Consider the following 26,056-nt stretch of genomic DNA (forward strand, 5'->3'; position numbering starts at 1 on the left):
TACCACATTCTCCTGCACCTCTCATTAGGATTCATATTTCCAATCACTTCCTGATGACACCTATTTTTATGTTTAAATGTGTCTTAAATCTGTCTCATTCTGTTGTTCTTGTTTTACTGCAAACATTGTTTATTTATTATTACTTCTAGACAAGTCAACTTGGGACTAATTTTACTTCGAATAAAATTGAAATTAAAAATTAAAATATTTTTCAAGATGGTAATACATATAAATATATTTTAAAATTTAAGTTTTATGTATGTGGTGCATATGGCCCATCATGTTAGGAGAAATAAGGAGTGATAATACAACTTATCAAAATGGAAAATGGACTCAATAAGTATTTGCTCTTACTTTACTGTTGTTAAAACATATGTAATAACACATTTAAAGAAATAATCCAATCCTATTAGATTACCAAATCAGGTAAAAATATTAAATATTTAAATATTTTAAAAATATTTAAATCCTATTGGAAGTCAAACATTTGCAGTAGTAGTAACGGAAAAGTAAAGAGTATAATTCAGAATAAATTCTTCACTTTTATACTATTATATTATAATTACATTGCAAATGTATGAAGAAAGAATGGTTTATTTTAGTATTTGTCCTCCAAAAATAGAGCCATTTTAGTGACTCATACACTTAGTCTCTCTTTGCCTTTTAGAAGTTCTGGACCTGAAAGAAGCGCTTTTCCATGATATTTTTCCAATAACAGTTACTGCCTAAGATGTAAAGTTGAGTGGAAAGATGGTAAATACAATGTTTCGTATATAGCTAACTTTTTTATAATTGGTATACTTTTCCTCTGGAGTAAATTTTGTTTGCTTTGTTTAAATTGTTCCATATTTCTATTTTTAAATTCAGAGTTCTACCTCTGGCCATGTTGGAACTACCATCACGGAACTCAACCTGCCAGCATAAACAGAAAGCTGGGAAAATATATAGGGAAATATATATATAGTTTAACAGCTGTCAAACTTCTCAAAAAGGAAGAACCTGACTAGTGTTTGAGAGGAGTGAAACAAATGAGGTTCGTCAAGTGATTGTCCTAGTTGTATGCCTGGAAGCCCGTGGCGTCTCTGAGTAGCAAGAAAATATGAACATTTTGATTCAAAATGAGAATTTTTTTCTCAAAGAGGTCATGTTCCTTATGCAAAATTTAGAAATACGATCTGTATTTCATCAGGCTTGGTGATATAACAAACTGATGGACTTTTCAATGTCCACATGTTTACCATAATTTTTTTCTTTTTTGCTGTAGAAATCCAATGAGAGCTCCTTCATTTTGATTTCAAGTTTCAACTGTTTTTTAAATGGTATCGATAGGGGCCACCTCTCTCCCCTACATAAAAAACTGACCTAGGGTAAAGAAGCAGCTTTGAGTGATGCGGAATTTGCAGGAACATCCAATAGCCCAGCCTCTGTGCAGAAGTCCAGAGGGAGGCTGGAGAATTCTCCCAGCTCCTGTGCCAAAGACCAAAGGCAGCAAGAGAGCACACCCACCTGGAAGCAATTAGAGGAAAATTTGTTCTTCCTTTCAGAGTTAATTTCTAGTTACTTAAATAGCACATATAAGCTGAGAAATACCTATTTCTTCCCAAGGTAAAGTTGTAGCCAAACTACTTCATGGAAATAGTGCTGCTTTAAAGATTTCAAATTTGTTCAACGAAATTCAACCTAGAAGTTATCTTGTGGCCCATCCAGTTAAGAATCTAGCCTTGTCACTGCAGCAGCTAAGGTTGCTGCAGTAGCGAAGGTTCAATCTCTGGCTTGGAAACTTCCACATACCACAGGCTGCACCAAAAAGAAAAATGTAAAAATGTGATCATGTATTTTAAATTGCTTATTATACATTTTTGATGTTTACTAATAATGGTGATCAGAAAAATAACCCTTATTTGTCAATTATATCTCAATAGATTTTTTAAATTAAAAAATCTCTTTACTCTTATTGGTATACCCTTTTTTTTTTTTTAACACTCGAGGTCACTTAGTTACATGGAAGAAAATCAAAGTTTATTGAGTGATTTACATGCTATTAATGCTATGCATACCTTTCCCATACAGAGTAATGCTTTTAAACACTGCCTTGTAAATTAATAACTAGTATTTGTTGAGGGCTGAATTAGTGTCAAACACTGTTCTTAAAACTTTCCATGAATCAAACCGTTTAATCCTCGCAGCAACCTCCATTTGTTGATAGGGAACCTGAGGCACAGAGAGATTTCATAATTTGTACATCAAACCAACATTTAACACCTGGAAATCTAGCTCCAAAATCCAAATCTTTTTTGATATACATATAAAAATCAAGAAATTCCCTTTTACATTAAAAAACAGAGAACTCTTATACTCAATTTAATAACAATAAAAAAGTGTGCCAATTTATGTACAGACTGAGTCCAAATCCTAGAGCTTCTGTGTAATAGATGCTATTGATATTCATTCCAGCAAAGATACTGCAGAATAGACAAGCAAACTCTTATTTACAGTTGCATTTTTTAAAAATTTGACTTTTTTTTTTGGCAATATTATGATCATTCCATTAACCTAAAATTTCTCCTTGGTTGTTTGGGCATTGCTAATTTTTCCTCAGGAGAAAATCGTTCATGAAATTCTCATTTTGCCAGGGAAAATGGGTTGAAACTGAAGCAGTCTTTTGAGACTGGCAAGCAGTGAGCCATCCAAAAAAATGGCTTTAAAATCCTAGTCCATTAACCACTTTTCTTATAAAAATGATTTAGAAATAGTTACTGTGAAGGGTTTTTTCGACAAAGGCAAACCTGGAAAAGTAACTAGGAATTCAAACAAGTTAATGTAGTTTGACTTAATTTAACTTATTCCATTTTAATGATTTTTGACAACTCTTTTTCTATTCCTTTTTCCATTTTTGAATTTTTTTTCCTACTTCACTGGAAAATGGTTTGTTGGAGACCTACTTATTTTTCATTTAAATTCATTAAGAATAATTGCTTAGAATTGCAGCTCTAATTCTTAATAAAAATTTACTTTTAAGGAGAAAAAGATAGTCCAGATAGTGTATGCATGTTATTGGATTCCTCAAGTGCCTCCTTTATTCTTCACTTTTATAAAAATCCAGTTGTATTATATTATTTCATTTGTAGGTCTAAGGGCTTATTAGCATCCATCATAATCAACCAAGAAATCACCAGGCTGAATTATCCCTCATTTCATAGCTTGCTTCATAAAATTCCTGCTTTTCCTCATAATATTTTTAAGGAATATAAAGCTTTTGGAAAAATTATTTTTCTTCTGTGAAATCTCATTATATCTAAAGTATTACAAACCTAAAATTATCTCAAGAGTTTTGGAGTCTCAAACTCCAACATAGAAATGTCCTTTGCTCATGTAATTTATTACTGGCTGTCTCATGGCATATACTTCTTAGATTATCTGAGTGACCACCTAGTGAGAGGGGGCATTTTGGACATCAAAAACCAGATGAAGAAATGTGAAAGCAATGGCTAAAAGATCAAACACAAGTCAATAGCAGTTTTCTAAGGGATTTGATTCTCATTGTAGAGCTAAAGATTTTCCCTTGCTTCAATTGATAATTTTTCTATGATGATTTTGACATATAACTTACTAAGGTTTCAAAAAGTACTTTGGAGTAACATTCAGCATAATGTAATAAAGTTTTTCAAATGTTATATTAGAATCAAGAGAAAGGCTATAATCAGAGACTAGATTGAGTTTAAAATGAGTAAAAATCTGAAGTAGAATATTATGTCCTCATAAAATCCAGTTAGCATACAAGCCCCAAAATGCAGGGCTCAAATCGTGAGAGTGAAAAACATTAAAGAGGATTACAATCAATAGGAGTAGGCACAAGATACATTATGAGGAAAAAATGCTAGTAAGTAGAAAATGATCACAGGGTTATACAGTGCACAAAAACCTATAAAATGAAAACTGAATTTTAAAGTTAACATCTTTGGGAGTTCCCATCGTGGCTCAGCGGTTAACGAATCCGACTAGGAACCATGAGATTGCTGGTTCGATCCCTGGCCTTGCTCAGTGGGTTAAGGATCTGTGGTGTAGGTCGCAGATGAAGCTCGGAATACCACGTTGCTGTGGCTGTGGTGTAGGCCGGCGGCTACAGCTCTGATTCGACCCCTACCTACCCTGGGAATCTCCGTATCATAGAAAAAGACTAAATAAATAAATAAAGTTAACCTCTTCAAAGCATCAAACTTTACAGACATAACGGCAATGTATGCAATTTAATGTAACACATTAATGGCGATTATTTTCTTCAGTGGTCTTCTGAAAGAACCACCTAAAATGGTATTCTATTGACCCTTTTGATTCTCCCCACAGTGGCTGTAAGTGCTGACCTTTACCCCAATTGATTCTGTAGCAAACACAGATACAATTGCAGGAGGCAATCACAGAGCCCTGTCCATGCCTGGGACACTGGCAGGGAGCCAGTGAACCAAGACAGTGATTAGGCAAAATTGAACTCAGTGGACAATTATGAACTTTACCTTAAGCATTTTAATTGTTTTAATTTTTAAGCAGGAAAAGTATGACATGATTTAGAAATAAATGAACTAAGAAGCCAAAATTAAGAAATTGGAAAACTTCCTCCAAATTAAATTCAACTCAAAGAAAATCAATGGCAACATTTTGAAACATTTATTTCCAGGCTTTAGTCATCTTTGGCTTATTTAAAACATATAAATCTCTGTAAACTATACATAGATTATTATGATGATGATAATGACATATTTTGACTTGATCTTTAACACTTTTTTCTTGAAATAATTAGATAATAGGGCCATTTTAAGATAAATTCCACCTTTAGTGTGTGAAAGGTAAATTGAATCATCTTGATTTCTGTTTTCTGTATTAGTGGAAATGTACATCCATCTCATTCAAAGGCAATATCCTCATTTTCTTCCAAAAGACAATTTTGCGTAATCTGTCCAGAGGTGTTTTTTGCCTACACTGAGCCTTAGTGCCATTATAACTTTGTGTGTTAAAAAAACCAATTACTAGAACTGCATATAAGGCAAAATCATGCATTCAGGAAAAGGCAGAAGATTAAAGTTCAGAGAAATACTGGTGATGAAAGTGCTGTATTGCTAAGCCCAGATCTATTATATCACCTAAGTTTAAACAAAATTTGAAAAGATCAGAATTTGTCTTCTGTTGTACGATGAGTCTTACAAGAAAGCAAAATGAAGAAATGAGTAAAAACAGGAAGGTTTTCATTAGCTTTCAAGCCTTATAACTCTGAAGTCCAAGTAGAAGTCTATTACAGTGAGTTTTGCCTTAATTCCTGTTTTTGAAAATATAAATTTGTTTAAATGTGACTGATATAATAGGGAACGATTTAAGCATAATGTGAATTTCATATTTGCTCATGCATGATTTCATCTTTGAGAAACACTAAGTAAACTAGAAAACTTTCTAGCTGAACCAAATGGCATCAAAACATAAAAGCACCTCTAACATCTACCAGCTACTTCAGTTCATTGTGTGTAGTACGAGCCACAGCCTTCTACATCTGGTGTTAGAAAGTTCCATCTTATTTCAGATAACTCTCCTACATCACTTCACAAAAAAATTGAAAATTGTAAGGCTTCTGATGTACATGCATGTCCTATCTTTTTCCAGGTAAAGTGTCATATTTATTATATTTTCATACACTTTTAAACAATTTTATATGTAAAATTTTGTTGTTTTTATTGGAACTGTTCAGATGGGTTAATTCCTATTTATTTTGTGGTTTTCCTACTTTTACAAATATTGTTCTTTCTATTCTGCTTAATTGTGCTTTAAAATGTGTCATTGATATTATCAGTATTTTGAAAGATGCTGTTGATTTCCTCCAACCAAAACCACCACCAAAAAAAAAAAAAAAAAACAGTCAAATGGAGTAGGATCTGTTGGCTCATTTCAGTGAGGGAGAAGACAAGCAGTGGAGACTGTGGGTGTCTCAGGATAAAGGATGAAAGGAGGGGCTCGCTATGGGCTGTGAGCTTGTGTTGGGTGATTTGGAGAAGAATTCAAGGACCCTGCCCTGGGTTGTGTGATGTTTTAAGTGGACGCAGTTCTAGGGTTGGATATATTAACTTTTTTTTTTTGTGGAAGGCAGGAAGAATGGTTTGGAGCTAAACACTCATCAGTAAAGAAACAAGCCATACTCGCTAGGAGAAGGGCATGTTTGATCAGTTTTGTGGTGGGGGAAGTGTTGTTTTGTGCTCAGATGTGATTACAAAATGGTTTTGCTTTTGTCTCTGTTGTGATCAGAGAAAGATCTCGTGTGGCGTCAGTGCTCTGTGAAATTGTTTCTATTCAACAGGAGATGTTACTGAACCAAACGTGGGTCTGCTCACCCACACGTGGTGAAGCCAATCTACTGACACTGGGTTATAGTGAAGGAAGGCGCAGTTTTTGCAGCAGGGCACCAAGCAAGAAGAGGCATTCGGTGATGGACAATCACTAACCCCTGATGACGTTCAGGGAGAGGTTTTTAAAGACAAGATGAGGAAGAGGGGGTGGTGGAATGTATGATCAACTCATGGACCGTCTGATTGGCTGGTGATGAAATCAGGAGTTAATATTGACCTTCTGGTTCCAACCATTTGGGGGTCTACATTCTTGTGGGCAGCATACAGCTGACTTCTTGTACCTGGTGGAGGCTTCAGTATCCGCAGAACAGCTCAAAGAACATAGGTCAGGACATTAGCTATAGCCCTTGAGGAGGAACTAAAAGTCCTTCTTTGTTTTATGGCTAAACTATTATTATTTTGTCTTGCTTGAATGTTTTTCTTTCTTTCTGCATTTTCTCACTTCTGTGAGAACTCAGGGAAGGCCCAGAGAGTTAAAGTTTTTCCACAGACAAGAGGCAGGTGGAGGACATAGAGGGAGGGGTCTCTTCCAGGAAGCCCCTGTAGAGTCCCATTCAGTTACAGAGAGAACTGTGCTCTGGCTCGTAGTGCCAGTTCCCGTGCAATGGCTTTCAGGCACTGATTTCTTGAATTCTCAGTATATTAAAATCTGCCACGTGTTGTACTGATTAACTACCGCTTTATAGACTTCATGCCTGATGTTGTTATTTGCTTGCCTACTGTAACTATTTAGTACATTTCCCCTTTATTTAGGGTCCATGTTGATTTAAAAGCAATTTGTGTATATAATATCTGATAATATCTTACATAGTTTTGTTTAGTATTTTCTGCATATAATTATGGATCTGATTCCTTCCTTTATTTTCAAATTTTGAGGTGTTTTTGGTGTGTCTAAATCACATTCTACTTCTCATTTGCTCTCTGTCTACATACCTATATTAATATCTATATATGTATGATACATATATGATACACATATATGGTTATATATGATACTGTATATGTATCACACAACAATATATATATTTATATTTAGAGAGAAATAGAGAGATGCATTTGTATCTTTTATATTATGTGTAGTATCATATATATTTATACACACACATATACACATATACACATCTGTCAGTAAATTTGCTTGCCTAGTAACATTTATTGTAACGATTAAGAATATATTTGGATTTTTTTTGCCTTCCAAAATTACTATGTTTGTCTTTAAATTACTATGCTATTATTAGTTATCTATTGATGTGTAACAAATTATCCCAAAATTGAATAATTAAACCAACATATATTTATTATTTTGTAGTCTGTGGGTCATAAATCCAGGCACGGCTTAGATGAATAAGTCCTTTGCTTCAGTCTTCCTCATATACAAGACTGAATCAGCGTGGTAACCAGAGCTGTGGTCTCATCTGAAGAACTAACTATGAACACATTCATTTCCAAACATTCACATAGTTTTTGGTAGTTAGTTTCCCAGCTGCTGTGGACTGAGGGCCTCCGTGCCTCAGTAGGAGTCGGCCAGAGACCCCTTCCGTCCCTCACCACGTGGGTGTCTCCCTTGGGCAGGACACAGGCTGACGCTTGCCTTTTCGGAGTTAGTATGATAGAAGAGCAAGAGGGAAGGAAGGAATGTGTAAGCAAGATGGAAGTTGCCATATTTTTATTATTATTCTATTTGCAAGCCACTGCACTTTTATTTTTTTATTTTTATTTTTAAGATTTTTATTTTTCTATCACAGCTGATTTACAATGTTCTGTCAATTTCTGCTGTAAAGCAAAGTGACCCATACATTCTTCTTCCCTTGTTATCCTCCACCATGTTCCATCACAAGTGACTAGATATCATTCCCCCTACTACACAGCGGGGGCTCATTGCTTATCCATTCCAACTACAACAGTTTGCATCTACTAACCCCAAACTCCCAGTCCACTCCACTTCCTCCCCCTCCACAACCACAGGTCCATGAGTTTGTTTCTTTTCTGTAGATAGGTTCATTTTGCCATATATTAGATTCCAGATATAAGTGATATCATGTGGTATTTGTCTTTCTCTCTTTTTATTTTAATTAATTAATTAATTACTTTTTATCTTTTTTTTTCTTTCTCTTTTTGATTTACATCCTTAGTATGAGAGTCTCTAGTTCCATCTGTGTTGCTGCAAATGGCATTATTTTGTTCTTTTTTATGGCTGAGTAGTATTCCATAGTGTATCTTTTATTACCTAATCTTCTTTGTAATATCCTATCATTTTTGCTGTTACAAGCAAACCGTTTAAGTGTCAGACAAAAGACAGATCAGTAGCAAGATCTTTAACCTAGTTGAATCTGCTTTAAAACTTTTTGAACAATGATCATTTAAACCATTCTTTTAAAAAGTCGATTTTGTGTTGCAACTACAACAAGGTATAATCTATTTAGAATGAAAATAAGACAATAATTACTGATTCAAACATTACGATTTTACTTAAAATAAAGGTTTGTTATTCCTAGAGATTATTTTAAAACATTGTTTATTTCTCATGTTGACCTTAGCAACTCATACTTTCCTCATAATAGTTAGCATTGACACTATGCTATATTCTTTAAATGTTTTAGATCAGTTACTATTACTTAAAATAAACAGAACAAAATCAAAGCTGACTGTAAAGAATAATCTAGCATTGTCTGACTCATAGTTCCCTACCAAGTTATGCCTCACAAGTGTGAGTACTGCTGAAATAGTTCCTTTTGTTGCTAGAAATGCCAAAATGCAAAATAGTTGTGGCAAGAAAGATCAGCTTTTTCACTCTTCTTAGATTAAAAACTACCTTTTATTCATATTAATTTATGAAAGTCTTTCAAATCTTTAAGAAATCAAGTCATTGCTAAACCATGTACATTATTTTTAGTTGAGAAGTGATATAAAATAAGTTCATTTTATTTGGACTTCTTTTGAGTGCCTTTGAAATGAATGAGACAAAGAAATCTTCATATAATTATGAAGAATAATTTATTTTGTCTGGTACTTTCAGTTTATAAAGCCCTTGCAATTTTCACAAATATAGTCAGATATCTTAATTGATTCTATTAAAAGGATTTTGAAGTAGATGAAGTAGTTATTACATTTAAACTCTAGGTCTTCCCGTGAAATTAAGTTAAAATGGATTTATACTTTTTGAAGGAAAATTGTTCAAATTCCATATTGCCAAGATTTTTTTCTTTAATTTAAAGAATTATATTTACCTAAGTAAATAGACAGATGTCTTGATTTAAAATCTACTTAAGATGCAAAAATAGACTTTGTCTTACTATGGCAACTTTCCAATGAGCTTTTTATATTAAAACTAGTTATTATCATTGAAAATGTTTAGTGTCCAAATGTTTGGTTAAACCTCAGTTTAGATATTTCCATAAAGTTATTTTTCGGAACTGATTAGCATATAAATCAGTAGGCTGAATAAAGCAGATTGACCTTCATAATGTGGGTGAGCCTCATTCACTAGTTGAAGGTCTTAAAAGAAAATCTGAGGAAAGAAAACCTAAAGCAGAAAGAATTCTGCGTTTATGCTGCCTTCAGACTTGGAACTGTAACATCAGCTCCTCTCCAGGTCTCATTTTTGATTTAGCAGCCCTCACAATCATGTTAGTTCCTAAAATAAATCTCTCATTATCTACAAACTTTCTAGCTAATGCATGGAGTTTCAAAAGAATAATGTATTTTTCCCATTGACATAATATTTCTAGAATTTAGGAGTCAACATTTCATAGAAACATCACTCATTTATGCAAGGATGTGTTTGGTACATACTGTTTATTATTTACTCTAGTAATCTTAATTTGTATAACTATTTTGTAAGTACAGGTTACTTTTCATTCAATTTATAAATTAAGATTTGCTATTTATTATCTCCCCAGAAGAACAACAACATACAGTTGTGCATGTTTTAGGCTATACAAGGATGTCTAGCTGAAAAGAGAAATAAGGACCAAAATAAAATCCTTTTGCATAATGTATTTTGACAATGTAGGCATAAACCTTAAGAGAGCCTTTTTCCAGTTTGTGCAAAGTGGATTCCATTTGCTAAGTTATGATCCCATGGCACTTTGTCTACTTAGAGTAAATGCCTTTTCTGAATTTCACGGAAATTATGTACAAATAGTCATATCTAATTATTAATAATTGGCTTCTGTTAGTTTACATACATCCTATGATGATAAAGCTATTTTCATGGTTCAGTGCAGAAACACTACATGTGATTCACACTAGCTAGCCCTGTATTTATGTTCCCCAAATGAATAAATGCAGACCCAAATACAGCAACTTCTCCTTTAGTGAAAACAGTGGTTTGCATATTTGCAAGAAGATATATGGGCTATACCCAGGCTTGGATTAAAATCTAATTATTTTTAATGAAATTTTCTGCAGAATTAATAGAAAGTGATTTGTTTCAATAAAACAAGATAGTACAGTTAAAGGTGTAATTATCTTTTTTTTTTTTTTTTTTTTTTTTGTCTTTTTGCCTTTTCTAGGGCTATTCCATGGCATATGGAGGTTCCCAGGCTAGGAGTCGAATAGGAGCTATAGCCGCCAGCCTACACCAGAGCCACAGCAACACGGGATCCGAGCTGCGTCTGTGACCTACACCACAGCTCATGGCAATGCTGGATCCCTAAGCCACTGAACAAGGTCAGGGACCAAACCCGCAACCTCATGGTTCCTAGTCGGATTCGTTAACCACTGCACCATGACGGGAACTCCAAAGGTGTTATTATCTTGACTAGTGTTTTAACATTGATAATTTTAATTCAAAGTTGAAAAATTAAGCATATTATATTCAAAGCTCTACATTTTCAAATATCATTTAAGCAGCCCTATTCTTTTAATGGTTACATTTTATGAGTCAAGTTATGTTAGCAAATGAGATTTGATAACCTGCCAAATTATGTCAAGCCAAAGGTATGATCAGTTAGATACAAACTCATTGTTTAATGAGTGATAGGACTTAAATAGTATGGTATGTAAGTGCCTCTTTAACTTCTTTTCCTGTGATTGTATAATCATTACTCTGGTACTCCTTAAACATACTCCAAACGAAATAGGTACATGTTCTTAAAACTCTTTTCATCTTCTCTTATTACTTCTGTTAGAAATGTTAACAGTGTCAACTCCGTCATCAGCACTTTCCATCCTTTCTACGACCTTGATTCATTTGTTTATAATTCCCTTCAATTCTACCTCCTGTCTGCTTTCTTCAATTTTCTCCAGCTACTCAATTCTGTTGCCACTTAATTTTCATGAGAACTGTTAGAATTTTCTGCTCTCCAGCACTAATGCAAGAATAGTTGAGTGAGCAACAGCCAAACAATAAATACATGATGTGTGTGAACGAGTGTGCATGTGTGTGTCTGTTGGCGGGGGGATATAGGTTTGTTGGAACGCAGGTCAGGATATGGAGTGATATACCATTCTGTTAGCATTTGGTAACTCAAGGGGATGGGAGTGGAAGAAGCAGTAAGATTTTACTTTATAAATTTTGTGATTTTTTTTCCACAGTTAAAAAAGAGAGAAAAAAAAAAAAAAACCACATTTTGAAGATGCCTTATTGACTAGCTTTTCTGTGACACTTTTTTTATCCTGTATCAAAACAATATGTTGCCAATTTCTTAAACATTGTCTTATGACAAGGTTAGTAGATAATTGCCATTTGAAAGCCAGGCACATTCAGTTCCCAGCAGAGCTTTATTTCTCTGTGTAAAAACATATCTTGATTAGCTGTGCAGGCTGGATTGTAATTTAGAAGAATAGGTGAATAACCCAGGATGATTATACAATGGTTATGTAAATATTATTACTTAAAAATGTGTGATTAAATATATTTGTAATTATACATATACATATATAGAGAGAGATGTATGATATTTGCACATTTCATGTAAATTAGTTTCTTTACCTTTAAAATAAAACAAAACATGTGGGTGCTTGTCTATACCTCTAATTAAAAAAAAAAAACCAGTTCATAATTTTCTAAAACTTTCCAGGGAATGATCATTTTGCACTGATAAAACTATGATATATCTTTAGGCACTGTTTTCATATAGACACTCACTCTTGGTGGAAGAATTTTTAATTGCACCTGCTGGAGGGAAATGGGAAAGGTGACTTTTATTAAGAATATATTTGGGGAGTTCCTGTCGTGGCGCAGTGGTTAACAATCCGACTAGGAACCATGAGTTGCGGTTCGATCCCCGCCCTTGCTCAGTGGGTTGACGATCCGGCGTTGCCGTGAGCTGTGGTGTAGGTTGCAGACGCGGCTCGGATCCCGTGTTGCTGTGGCTCTGGCGTAGGCTGGCGGCTACAGCTCCGATTCGACCCCTAGCCTGGGAACCTCCTTGTGCCGCGGGAGCGGCCCAAGAAATAGCAACAACAACAACAACAAAAAAGAATATATTTGGGATATAAATTAAGTTGAATCTATGTGGTATACTTTCAGTATACTTATGCACATTGTTCAGAATAAAACTGCATTTCCCAGTCTAACCTAAATTGTTTAAGATAAAGTAATAAAATGTGTATGTGTGTGTTTGTGCATGAACACACATATATTTGTGGATATTGTTAAAACAGAATTGCATCAAGTTCCTTTCTGTTTTCTTTTCATTTTCCCTTGCAGAATATTTAGCAGTGATTGATCAGTCTCACATGTGTCATTGAACCTTCTGTGGTCTTAATAACACTGTCCAACCAACTGGAACACAATTTCCTAAGAAATCAGTTTAAGGAGAGTTACAACAAATCATGAAATCACTGGATTTTGCAAATTTAAGAGACATCTCTATTAGAAAGACAAAAATCAATATCGATATGAAATGTTGCAGGGTGTCAAGTGCCTTTTAATTTAAAACACCAGAGAATGCTTTTATACTCAGAAGTCATCAGATTTGATGTCTATTATCCAAAAGAAGTGCTGGGGTCTTGAGCACTGACCAAATAGGGCTTCAAATCAGCAGAACAAAATTTTATTGACTTTAGTCAACACATTTATGGACTCTGGTTTTCCCTTATGGCTCACATTTAGCTCTGGAAACAACCACTGACTTCATTGAGAACAGTCATTGAAAATGGGGAAACGGCCTCAACAAACTTCATTGTCAAAAACTATCACGTGAAGTGATGGTGCATCACAGAATAGAAGGCAGCTCTCAGATCTCCAGGTCAGTGGTCTGTGCTCTCTTCACGTGGTCTTTGTCTTCTGCCCCTCAGTTCCAGTAAAGTGACGTAACATTTGTATTTCAGTGCAAGAAGGTAAATGGGAACATGAGGATGCCATGAATGGGAGGAACAGGAATGTTTTCTACATCCTGCTATCTACGGAAAATAACTGATTTTACAAAAGTTTACTGACGCTTTATACATACTTCACATAATAACAGAAGAATATCCTTTCACCTTAACCTGGGGTCATTTCGCTTGATTTAATGGGCCTCAAGTATTTCTTTCCTGGAGCAGGAAATTCTCCCGTGTGTTCTTTTGTGATTGGGTGGGCTGAAATTATCATGTAATATATTGTCAGGATATAGTATCCATTTGCATACTGAGGATAAATGTAAATATGGCACATTTCTTAAAAAACATGAACATGTAAGTAACATATCCTAATGTGCCAAGTGAACAGGCATATCGGTGAAATCCATTGTCTAGATATTAAGACCAAAAAAGCAGCTCTATTCGCTTTCCCAGGGAAAGCCTAAAAACTAAGAGTTGTGGAACTGTGAAAAACATAATCAGATGTGCTTGATAAAGCAGATTTCACAGTAGTAGCAACAATGCTTGTTTAGAAAAATAAAGAAATGCTGGCACATTGGGAAGACAGCTCAGCCAATTGAAGTATGATGTTTTCAAACGATTGTTGTCATTGTCATTATTGTCAGTTTATTGTTGTTACTTTAAAAACATAGTGTAACCACATGATGAAAATTCAGGATTGCACAAAGATAAATAACCACCCTCTCACAATGTCCTCACAGATTCTGGTTCCTTGGCTTAAATGCCTGAATTCTTACAGAGATTCATGCCCTGAGAGAAGGAAGGGAGACTACCTCATGTTATCGCATAAACTTTATTTGGTGTTTATGTATTTGAGGTTAATAGTCTTAATTGGCATACTTTTATTATTTTGTTGAAATATTGTGAAGATAGAGTTTATATCTATTTATTTATTTACTTACTTATTTATTTTGCTTTTTAGGGCCACTCTTGTGGCATATGGAAGTTCCCAGGCTAGGGGTCCAATCAGAGCTACGGCTGCCAACCTACCCCACAGCCACAGCAACGCAGGATCCGAGCTGTATCTGGGACCTGCACCACAGCTCATGGCAACACAAGATCCTTAACCCACTGAGCAAGGCCAAGGATCGAATCTGCAACCTCATAGTTCCCAGTCAGATTTGTTTCTGCTGTGCCACAATGGGAACTCACTACTTTTAAACTGAATAATTAACTGTCATTTCCTAAAATTGATTTAATGGATGGAGACATGGGCTATGTTGAAAAATAGAGTCTATTATTAACAGCATCATTTTAAAAGCTAATACTTTTCACACATATAAAGTGTTTTACCTTCATTCAGTTCTATGCAAGACCTTGTTATGTAGCTTTATTATTTCTCCTTGTAGACAAATTTGAACCAGAAGAGTTATAGAGTAAGTGCTGTTATATCAATCAATAAGTGGTGGATCCAGAGGAGAGCGGTCTCCAGCAAGGCGCCTCTCTGACGCCAAATTAACAGTAATCAGGTCCATATTCTTAATTAACTACCTCTTATGGACTGAATTTTTTGACCCTCTCTAGATTCACATGTTTAAGCAGTACTGCAGAGACGATAGGACATGGGCGTTCTCGTGGTTAAATCATGAGAGTGGAACCCTCACAGATGAGTGCCTTTCTGAGTCTACAAAGTAATCCCCAGACCCTCCCACCCTCTGAGGTTATAGTTAGTAGAGTGTCATATTTATGAACCAGGAAGTGGGCTTCAATCAGTCACCTACTCTAGCCACACCTTGATTTTGGACTTCCCAGCTTCCAGAACTATCAGAAATCAATTTCTATGGTTCATAATCTACTTGGTATATGATAGTTTGTTATAGCAGACCAAATAGGCTAAGACCCTATCATTCTAAAAATAACAGACTACAGAAAAAAAAAATCAGTCAAAATATGAAAGTGAAATAGAAATCGTTAAATTCAAGGAAATTTTAATTTTATTATATTTGGATTATTGAGATCAAACCTTTGAATAAATTTTTGACTGCAGGATATACTGTTAACTATAAGCACAAGGTTAACCTCAGTGTGATCAGAAAACTTAGTTACCACATCATGTAATTGACCGCATAAATGCTTCCATTATGACTTTTCAAATTAAGAATTTTCACAGTTGTATACAAAGGTTCTCTCCCAAGAAGAAAATATCACCTCTGCCTCTGTAATTTGTACGCTGTCATTTTCATCTCCTCTATCACCCTGTATCTAATCATAGTGTAGGCTCATTTTGTCCTTAGTGTTGAGGTGTTTTATGTATAATTTAAGCCCATCATGTTTGATAAGTACCAAAAGTCATGAGAGGGTTGAAGGTGCTAATAGGATCAGGCGAACAGTTAAAATAAAAGTGGACTTAGAGAAACTCAAAGGAGTGAGAAAAATCACACATATTGACAGTAGTTATAGAAAACATTATTCTTGAGTAGGAAGTGTTTTTGGAAAACAGAGTAAATCATGCAACATTTCTGAGTGTGTGGTTAAAGACTTACTGCCAAAGTCAGAAGCTTGTTTGCAAAGCATTAATTCAGAGGAAGTTCAAGAAGTTAAACAGTATGCATGTTGAAAATTCTACTCAAGAGCATATGTTGTGTGTGCTCAGAGTTCAATTCTGCAATTCAAAATGAATGGCAAATTAATGAGATATTAAGTCATTCTTTGGAACACTTATGGAACAATCTGCAAATTTTTTTTTTTTTTTTTTTTTTTTTTTGTCTTTTTGCCTTTTCTAGGGCCGCTTCCATGGCATATGGAGGTTCCCAGGCTAGGGGTCTAATTGGAGCTGTAGCTGCCAGCCTACACCAGAGCCGCAGCAATGTGGGATCCAAGCCACGTCTGCGATCCACACCAGAGCTCACGGCAATGCCAGATCCTTACCCCACTGAGGCAGGTCAGGGATCGAACCCGCAACCACATGGTACCTAGTCGGATTTGTTAACCACGGAGCCATGACAGGAACTCCTGCATATTCTCGATTTAATGAAGTAGCTATACGTTCCACAACACAAGCATTTGGCTTTCAACATTAAGATGTAAGTTTATTTTTACAGATGCCATTTATTGAATTAAGGATATTGTCCTCTATTATTATTTTTATGAGAGTTTTTAATCATGTGCGATGAGTTTTACTAAATAATTTTTCTGCGTAAATTGGTATGGTCCTGTGACTTTATTAATCTGATGGATCATGGTAAATATGGATAACTGATTTTTCAAATATTTAATCAGCCTAGCATCCTTGAACTAAATCCAGCCTGGTTATGGCGTATCATTCTTTTTATATATTGCTGAAATATATTTGCTTCTGATTTGTAAAAGATTTTTGTATTTATAATTGTAATGGGTATCTAAGTTTTGCTAATAGTTACTACTACATATAAAACGAAGATGAATATAAAAGTGGAACTGTTTCTCCAAGTGAGAGAGAGGAATTTTGGAATCGTAAAGCATACCCATTACCAGTTTTAGTGAACTTCCACATGGCCCTCCATGGTAGTTTTCGTCTTTTCATTGATGACGGTGTCATTTTCTCTGCAGCCTGATCAGTAGCCTCAAAGTTAAAGATTGCAGCTTATCAAATGGATGAAATATCATACCACATTTTTCTTTTATATTTACCCAGGTGCTATGCTTGCACATATCACTTGGCTATTTAAGCTACCATTTCTTTTGAATTACCTATTCACGTTCATTTGTCCATTGGGTTCTTTGTGGGTTTTGTGATGATTTGACAAACTTATTTATGCTTTCTTCAGGTCTATGTTCTGTTCGTAATGTGTACAAGTATCCTCTCCTCGCTGTATACTTAACTTGAATCCATTCATTTTGTCTGTTTAAGTATATGCAATGAATAGTAAAGATTATTGTGTATTGGGTTCTCAGTGGCTTTAGATTTCTTTGCCCAATAGGTTTGCTCTGTTGATCTGAAGCTACCCTTACTTGTTCAGAGTAAAGACAAAACAAAACAAAAAACTGAAAAGAATTTAATGGGTAATAATGACCATTTCTTCTTTTGTAATTTGTGAAATGCTCCTACTATTTCTTTAAGCATTTCTGATGAAGTTCATATTACTAGGCAAGCTGCTCTAAGAGAAAGATGAGTGTGGGTTTTCTTATTTATTTAGCTTTCGTTTTTGTTCACTCTCCCTTTGTGACAATATTCTCCTTTTTTGTCACTCCACTGCCAGGCTTCTGGAGAAAATTCACCCTATAAAATGATATTTTGACCTTATAACTACAATCTGTTTGTTCACTCTTGACAGTTCATGAGATATTTTTTTGTTTTCTTTCCATTAGAAAAATATTTAATAGTCAAAAGCTTCCTGGAGCATCAAATCTTTTCCACAAATAAAAAATTACAGAACTGTTATTTCAGTTAATATCTGAAGCTGTAATCCTAAATGTCATGCAGAAAGACTTGTCATAGAAATATATTGGGTCCTCATTTAATATGACAACAACAACAACCTGAATCTGTAAGAGAGATTCTTAGCCTCTTTCAAATAGAACTTCAGATAAAAAGCAATACTTAGGAAATAAATTCATCTTAACTAATTGTATCTGCAATGACTACTTCCAAATAAGGTCACCTTCTGAAGTCATGGAGATTTGGACTTCAACATATGAATTTTGCGGTTCATAATTTAGCTCATAACAACTAAGAATCAAAGTTACAGCACTATGGGTTTGGTATACTTTATTATTCCTAAACTTAAATTCAGTGAACTTAAGTTTTACCCTATTCTTCAGATAAAATTGGAATTTTTTACTCTTTTTTTCTCTTTGTCTTTCAGTTTGCCGAATTTCTATTAACCTGTCTTTAAGACCTGTGATTCTAAGCTCAATCCCATTTATTGGTAGGCAGGTTGAAGGAATTGTTCATATTTGACATCTTTTTTGACAGCATTTTCACTTGACTCTTTCTGACATTTCTGCCTCTGATAAAATTTCCCAACTGTTGCCTACCTTTAGATGGTTTATCATATTAATCAAATTTCTTCAATATACTTAACTGATCGTTCCGGCATCTAGGTCTTTTTTGGATCGGTTCTATCGGTTGCTTTATTACTTGATATGGGTTTTATTTTTCTTTTCTCCCCCTCCGTCTTTATTGAAATATTAATGACATATAAAATATGTAAGTATATAATTTGATAAGAGCTGTATTTTTTTTTTTTTGTAGATCAATTTTATTGAGAATGTTCCACTCTATTCCTGAGAGCTTTTATCACAAATGGGTGTTGGATTTAGCCAAATGCTTTTTCAGCATCTATTTATTTGACCATGTGGTCTTTCTTTTTTTAGCTCCTTTATATAATGTATTATATTAATCTATTTTTCATGTAGAACCAGTATTGTATCCCTGGGATGAATCCTAACGTTGCAGTGTATAATTCCTTTTATAACTTGTTGGATTCAATTTGCTAAAAATTCATTGAAGATTTTGCATCTATAGTCATGAGATATCCTTAATTTGAAAATTATCCATAAAAAATAAAATAATCTGAGTCTTAATAGTTACAGTAGATTGTAGGAAACATATCATTGAATTTTTGTTATTTAGTCAAACATCTTTGTCTTTTAATTAGTGTTTAATACATTAATACTTAATTCAGTTTTGCTGTAGTGAGGATGTCAATTTGTTATTCATTTTATGCTTTTTCTGTCTGTTCTTTGTTCATCTCTTTTTGCCTTTTTTTAAGGAGCTGTTAAGAGGGAAACTAACCATTTCAAATTTCTACTAGAGATGTGTGTACATGTATAACTGAATGACTTTATTGTACAGCAGAAATTATCACAACATTGAAAGTCAACTATACCTTTAAAAATGGAAAAAAAAAAAAAGTTTCTACTAGAACTTAATTGAGCTGGGCCTGAACTATATCTTTAATTATATTACTTTCCATCCAATTACCCTAACTCTCAAACGTTGGGGCATTCGCTATCTTCCTGGTCTTTCAATATATAAGCTGGTTTAATGTTTTTGTTGCTGCTTCAGATGTTTTTGGTTTTCTTTTAGATTTAAGTTTGGTTAAAAATATAAGCACTGAATGAATTTAATTTCTCCTAATTCCCCCCAAAAGTCTCTACATACTGGTATTTAGAAAAGAGATTGCATCACATATGAAACCTTCTGTGGCCCTCTATTTTCAACAAATTTCATTGCTTTTTATTGTTTTTGCTAGTCCTATGGAAACCTTAATTTTTATTTTGCAAGATTTTCATTGTTTTTTTTTCTGATTATTCCTTTTATTCTTAAGTAGTAATCATCTTTTACAAAAAACAATTTTCCAGGCACCCTTCCAAGGATTTTCCAAATATTATTTCAATGAATTTATCAAAAATTTTATAAGAAAATACTGTTTTTTGTCTTTATAGATAAGAAGAATGAGTCCTAGAAAGTTTAAGCAACTTCACTAAGGCCACTCTACTAAGTGGTGGAACTCAGATTTGAGCTGAATTTCTTTTCTCCCCCAGCTTTATTGAGGTATGATTGACACATGGCACTGTGCAAATCTAAGATGTACAACCTGCTAATTGGATCCATTTATATATGGCGAAAGGATTAGATCTTCGTGTTAGCTAACGCCTTTATCATGTCAACATAACTAGCATTTGATTTTTGTGATGTGAACATTTAAAATACACTCTCTTAACAACTTTCAAGTGTATAATACATTCTTGTCAACTATAGGCATGATGCTGTGCAATAGATCCCCAGACTTATTCTCTTCTTGCTGGAAGTTTGTGTTCCCAGCTGAGGTCTCCCTGTGTCTCCAACTCCTCAGCCCTGGAGCCACCATTCTGCTTTTGGTTTCTAAGAGTTACACTTTTTTAAATTCCATGTATAAGTTATATCATGTGCTGTCATATTTCCCTGTCTCTGTCTGACTTATTTCACTTGGCCCACCTCTGTTGGTCCAAGTGGAACATGGCATTCTCATGCCTCAACGGTGTTGCATTGTATATACAGACCACATTTTCTTTACCAATTAGCCCACTGATGGGCACGTGGATTGTTTTCATACTTTGGCTCTTGTAACTAATACTGAATTAAATATGGGAGTGCAGATATCTCTTTGATGCCTGTTTTCATTTCCTTTGGGTATATCTTCACAAGCAAATTGCTGGTTCATACAGTAGGTCTGTTTTTAATTTTTGAAGCACTCCAGTTCACACTGGTTTCCATGGTGGCTGTACCAGTTTACATTCCCACCAACAGTGCATAAGGGCTCCCTTTTCTCCAATCCTCTCCAACATTTGTTCTCGTCTTTTTGATGATCACTCTAACAAGTGTGGAGTGATATTTCACTGTGGTTTTAACTAGCATTTCCTTGATGATTAGTGATGTTGAGCATCTTTTTGGACACCTGTTGCCCATTTTGATGACTATTTCCATCCTTTACACATTTCTAAATTCAATTATTATTCTTTTTTTTTTTTTTTTTTTTTTTTTTGCTATTTCTTGGGCCGCTCCTGCGGCATATGGAGTTCCCAGGCTAGGGGTTGAATCGGAGCTGTAGCTGCCAGCCTATGCCAGAGCCACAGCAACTCGGGATCCGAGCCGTTCTGCAATCTACACCACAGCTCACGGCAATGCCAGATCGTTAACCCACTGAGCAAGGGCAGGGACCGAACCCGCAACCTCATGGTTCCTATTCGGATTCGTTAACCACTGGCCACGACGGGAACTCCAATTATTATTCATTTTTATATCATTGAGTTATAGTCCTTTCTATATTTCATATACAAATCCCTTATCAAATATATAGTTTGCAAATGTTTTTCCCCATTCTGTAGGTTGCCTTTTCATTTTCTTGATAGTTTCTTTTGCTGTATAGTGCTTTTGAATTTGACGTGTCCGCACTTACTGATTTTGATTTTTTTTTTTTTTCACTTGTGTTGCAGGCCTTGTGGTTGTTGTGACCATTGAAGAAAGATCCTTTTATATTATAACCAAAGCTGGAATTTATATATTCTTTTCACTAAATTGTACAGGGCGAATGTTTTTGTGTAGCAATAAATATATGACTATATCATATTTACAATAACATCAGAGTGACCTATTATGTGTTTACACTGTATTTTGCTTAACCTATCCTGTAGTTAAGTGTCGGCTTTAGATCAACATTAATGGGTTTTAGGAATTTCTTTTTTCTTTCGTTGTTTTTTTTAGGGCCACATCTGAGGGATACGGATGTTCCCAGGCTAGAGGTCAAATCGGAGCTGCAGCTGCTGGCCTAGGCCACACCCATAGCAATGTGGGATCCAAGCTGCATCTGCAACTTACACTGCAACTCACAGCGACACTGGATCCTTAACCCACTGAGAGAGGCCAGGCAGTAAACCCTCATCCTCATGGCAGTAAACCCTCACCCTCACCCTCAGTCAGTTTCTTAATCTGATAAGTCATGACGAGAACTCTGGTATTTCTGTATTATGTATAACTCATGGATCTCCCTTTCATGGGTATTTTTGGAGCTAATTTTTTTCTTAGGCTATAAAGAGGAAGCAGTTGGTTTTATTCTATATCTCTCTTCAGTTTCCTTAAGAACATTTCTAGAACATCATGTTATTGTTCCCCAGTTGCTCTGCCACGACACAATGTTCACTGAACGTCTGCTCTTTGCCTGGACCTCCAGAGCATGGACCCCAATTTATGACTGTTCCTCTTTAAAGCTGCCCAAGGACTATTAGTTCTCTCTCTTTCCGCACTGGCTGCACATTCTTAGCAGGCTTTGTAGTGTAGCTTAACTTCATTTTGGAAGAACTCAAAAATTTAAAGGATGATTATCCTTTAAATTTCATTGAAATGAAAGGATACATTTTTGCAAGTGGTGAACTTTAAATAGGGCTTTTCTCAGACTTTAGAGAAAGTACATCTAAGACGACAGCACATTTTCTAATGTGGCCTGTCTGATCTTTCTGCCATATTGCCTCCTTTAAAGGTTTTCAGGGGTCCCTGGTGGCTCCGCAGGTTAAGGATCCAGCAGTTGTCACTGCAGCACCTGGAGTCACTGCTGCGGTGTGGTTTCAATCCCTGGCCCAGGAACTTCTGCATGTCATGGGAGCAGCCATAAAAAAGTAAATAAATGAATAAATAAATAAGTTTTCAGAAGTAGAAGGTATGACTATCACAGCAATTACTGAGATACCAAATTCTCCTCACAGGGAGTAATCTTACTCTCATAAGGAGTCTCTCTTTTAACATTTGTATATTTTCCCAGGTCTAAGTCATTCATTGCACAGCATTGCCACCGAGAAATTTAATCAACGTGATCGTTGATGCCTATATGTGCACAAAATGCTTAACTGTGGTGAAGTAAAATGTGATGGTTGCATGGGTGATGGACATGATGGATCAAAGGAAGCAACAGCTTTGGAAGCCATAGAGCTGAGTCTTCAGGATGATGGTTTGTCGCTAAGCTGGTTGCCTACCCTTGAAAGACTCACTGGATCTGGACAAGGAGCCACAGAATCTATTATCATCATAAAATAATGACCTTTTCTAATTTCCAACTCTGGAAAAACACAGGGCTTTATTCCATCCCAAAGTCAGGGAGAGTCATCACTGAATATTTGTTAAACTTGAAGTTAACTTCAAAATTCCTGATGATCCTGGATCATGCAAAATTGGAGTTTTAAAAAGAATACACCCATATTGTTTCTTGGTATAATTGATTTTATTTTGAATGTCAGTTCTAAATTAAATATCCTAATCACATCTGTTCTTGAATACAAGTGGAAAAGTCCCATAAAATAGATTGCAAACCACAGTCCTTCTTGCATTGGAAAATGTAATGGTCAGAACATAAGAAAAGTTTTTTAGAATTGTTGGTTTTAAAAAAAAAAAGGATTGGCAAGTTATGACGCATGGTCCCAATCTAGCCTGTTGACTATTTTGTAAATAACGTTTCATCAGAACATAGCCATATTCATTTGCTTGTGTATTGTTGAAGATTGTGTTTGCATTTGTCAGCAGAGTGAAGTAGTTGTAAGAAATTGGCCTACAAAGCCTAAACTATTCACCATTTGGCCCTTTTTACAAAGTGCTTACTGACCTCTAATCTATGACTTTGAGAAGAAAATGAACTGAAACACATCTTATTAAAAGAGGATAAAAATGACAAATGATAAGTTAACATAAACTGTGCTGAGACCAGCTCAGCAGGATGGGGCTGAAGAACGGGTGCTATGGAACTTAAGGGAAAAAAAGTTAACATAAAAGAAGACACAGAGACATTTATCTTAAGTAAAGGTGGGAACTGGGGGACTCAAGGTCTCAGGGACAAAGAGCGCTGCCTCAAGAAACCACACCACTTTTATTGTGCTCTTGAGGATGACGTCAAGCGAAAAGGGGGTTGTAGGTGCAGGATATAGGGTTTTTTTTTTATTATTTTATAAGTTCTTTTATTATTTTAAAAGTCACTTAGCTGGTAGATGGTTAAACTTTTACTCTAAACTTTGGGCATTTAAGAATCATTAGCATTTGAGTGAGCTATCTATGCAGAGCATTTCAGAGAATCCTCACTGTGCTTCTGCAAAAGGCATGCCTATTTGCGGCAACCCTGTGTGCCTAGGTTTGCACCTTGGTTCTCTTTGCTAATGCATATTCTGCTAACGACCTTTCATAAACCACTTGGCCGTGAGGTTCCTCTTTCTCTTATTCTTTAGAGGACATATCATGCTTGTGCAAATGGCGTGCCAATCTGCACAGGTCCAGCGTGCCTAGACCAACACATTATGTCCTCATTCAGCTGACCCCACGAATAACCCATGCCCTTAGGTCTTTGTTCTTAAGCTTAAGTCATTTACCATCACCGTAACTGTTTCTCAAGCAGGAAGATGGGACAAAGTAAGGAAGGATAAGATGGAGTTTTCAGCAAAGAGGCTAAGAAAATATTATAAAAACATGTCTCGCAACAAAACTGAAATATGCAAAATACATTACAGAATTCTAAAATAAATGCTGGTGTAACTTTTATGATAACAACCTGCTCCTTCTCCTTAGGACGTCTGAGACCGAAGAAGATAGAGCCGATACCTCAGTGCTGGATCTTACACTCACCCTTCATCCTTTGCCTTCTTCTCTAACTAGAGTATATTATTTTAAATTTCATGATACTTAGCTTCACATGTGGTGCTTATTCACATATGTATTTGTGCTGATATGCTTATGGCAAGGAGTGCTTTGTCTGTATTTTCTCAAATTTAGGTCCTTAAATAGAAGGTTTTGTGAGTTGGAGACATAGCTGTCTCAAATTTTTTCAGTCCATTGGCTGTATCTCTTCTGACTGCTAATGAGACATTTTGGGACTTGGTGGGATGATACTCCCATAGGAATCATTCCTGCGGGGCTTCCTGTCCCAGCGTGTGTCCTGATACACAGAGAGGGACTGGTTTCACTTTAAACAGGGAAAACATAGGAATCGGAATGGAGCCTCACCTGAAATACCCCATGATTTGACTTAAATTTTGTTTACCATATAGCTGTTTTCTGTCTTTAATGCAAATACTCCCACTCACAACAGAGGATCAACCTGTAACTGGAATTCGGATGGCAGAAACAAGGATGTGCTCTTTTACTCTTTTCACCTTTTCTTTAGGAAACACCTCCTTGACACCAGCAACACAAACAACAAAAGCAAAAGTCAACAGATAAGAAAATAGCAAACTTAACCTTAATAAACAATCAGAGTGCCATCAGCAGATGAAGAGATAAAGAAAATTCTATGCAGTAGACCCTTGAAAAATGTTTGAACTGCAGACCTCTACTTAAAAGCAGATTTTTTTCACTATGTGCCTACTGCAGTAATACATGATTTAAAGTTGGTTGCATCTGCAGATACAGAACTTTGGACACAGACGCCTAATATAAAGTTATACTCAGGTTTTCAACTGCCTGGAGGGTGGGTGCCCCAGCCCCTGCATTGTCCATATATTTACCTGTACTTGACAGTATTATTCAGGCACAGGAAATGTTGTCACTTGCGACAATATGAATGAACCTGGAGGACATTATGCTAAGTGAGATAATTCAGACACCAGAAAGAGAAATACAGTGTGCTGTCACTTATGTGTGAAATCTAAAAGAGCCAAACTCATAAAACAAGAAAGTAGAATGATGGTGACCAGAGGCTGGAGAGTAGGGTAGAGAAATAAGAGAGGTGTTTAAGATTACAAGCTTGCAACTAGAGGAGAAATAGATCCTGAAGATTGAATGCACAGTACAGTGATTATAGAAACAACATTGTTGTAAAAAATCAAACTAAAAAAAAATTAAATAAATAAATAAAAACATCGACCTTGCTAAGAGACTAGAACTTGGTTATGTTCACCACAAAAAAAAATGACAATTATGTGATGTGATAGAG

Source organism: Sus scrofa, chromosome 1 (genome assembly GCF_000003025.6).
Source record: "Sus scrofa isolate TJ Tabasco breed Duroc chromosome 1, Sscrofa11.1, whole genome shotgun sequence".
In the NCBI taxonomy this organism is placed as follows: Eukaryota; Metazoa; Chordata; class Mammalia; order Artiodactyla; family Suidae; genus Sus; species Sus scrofa.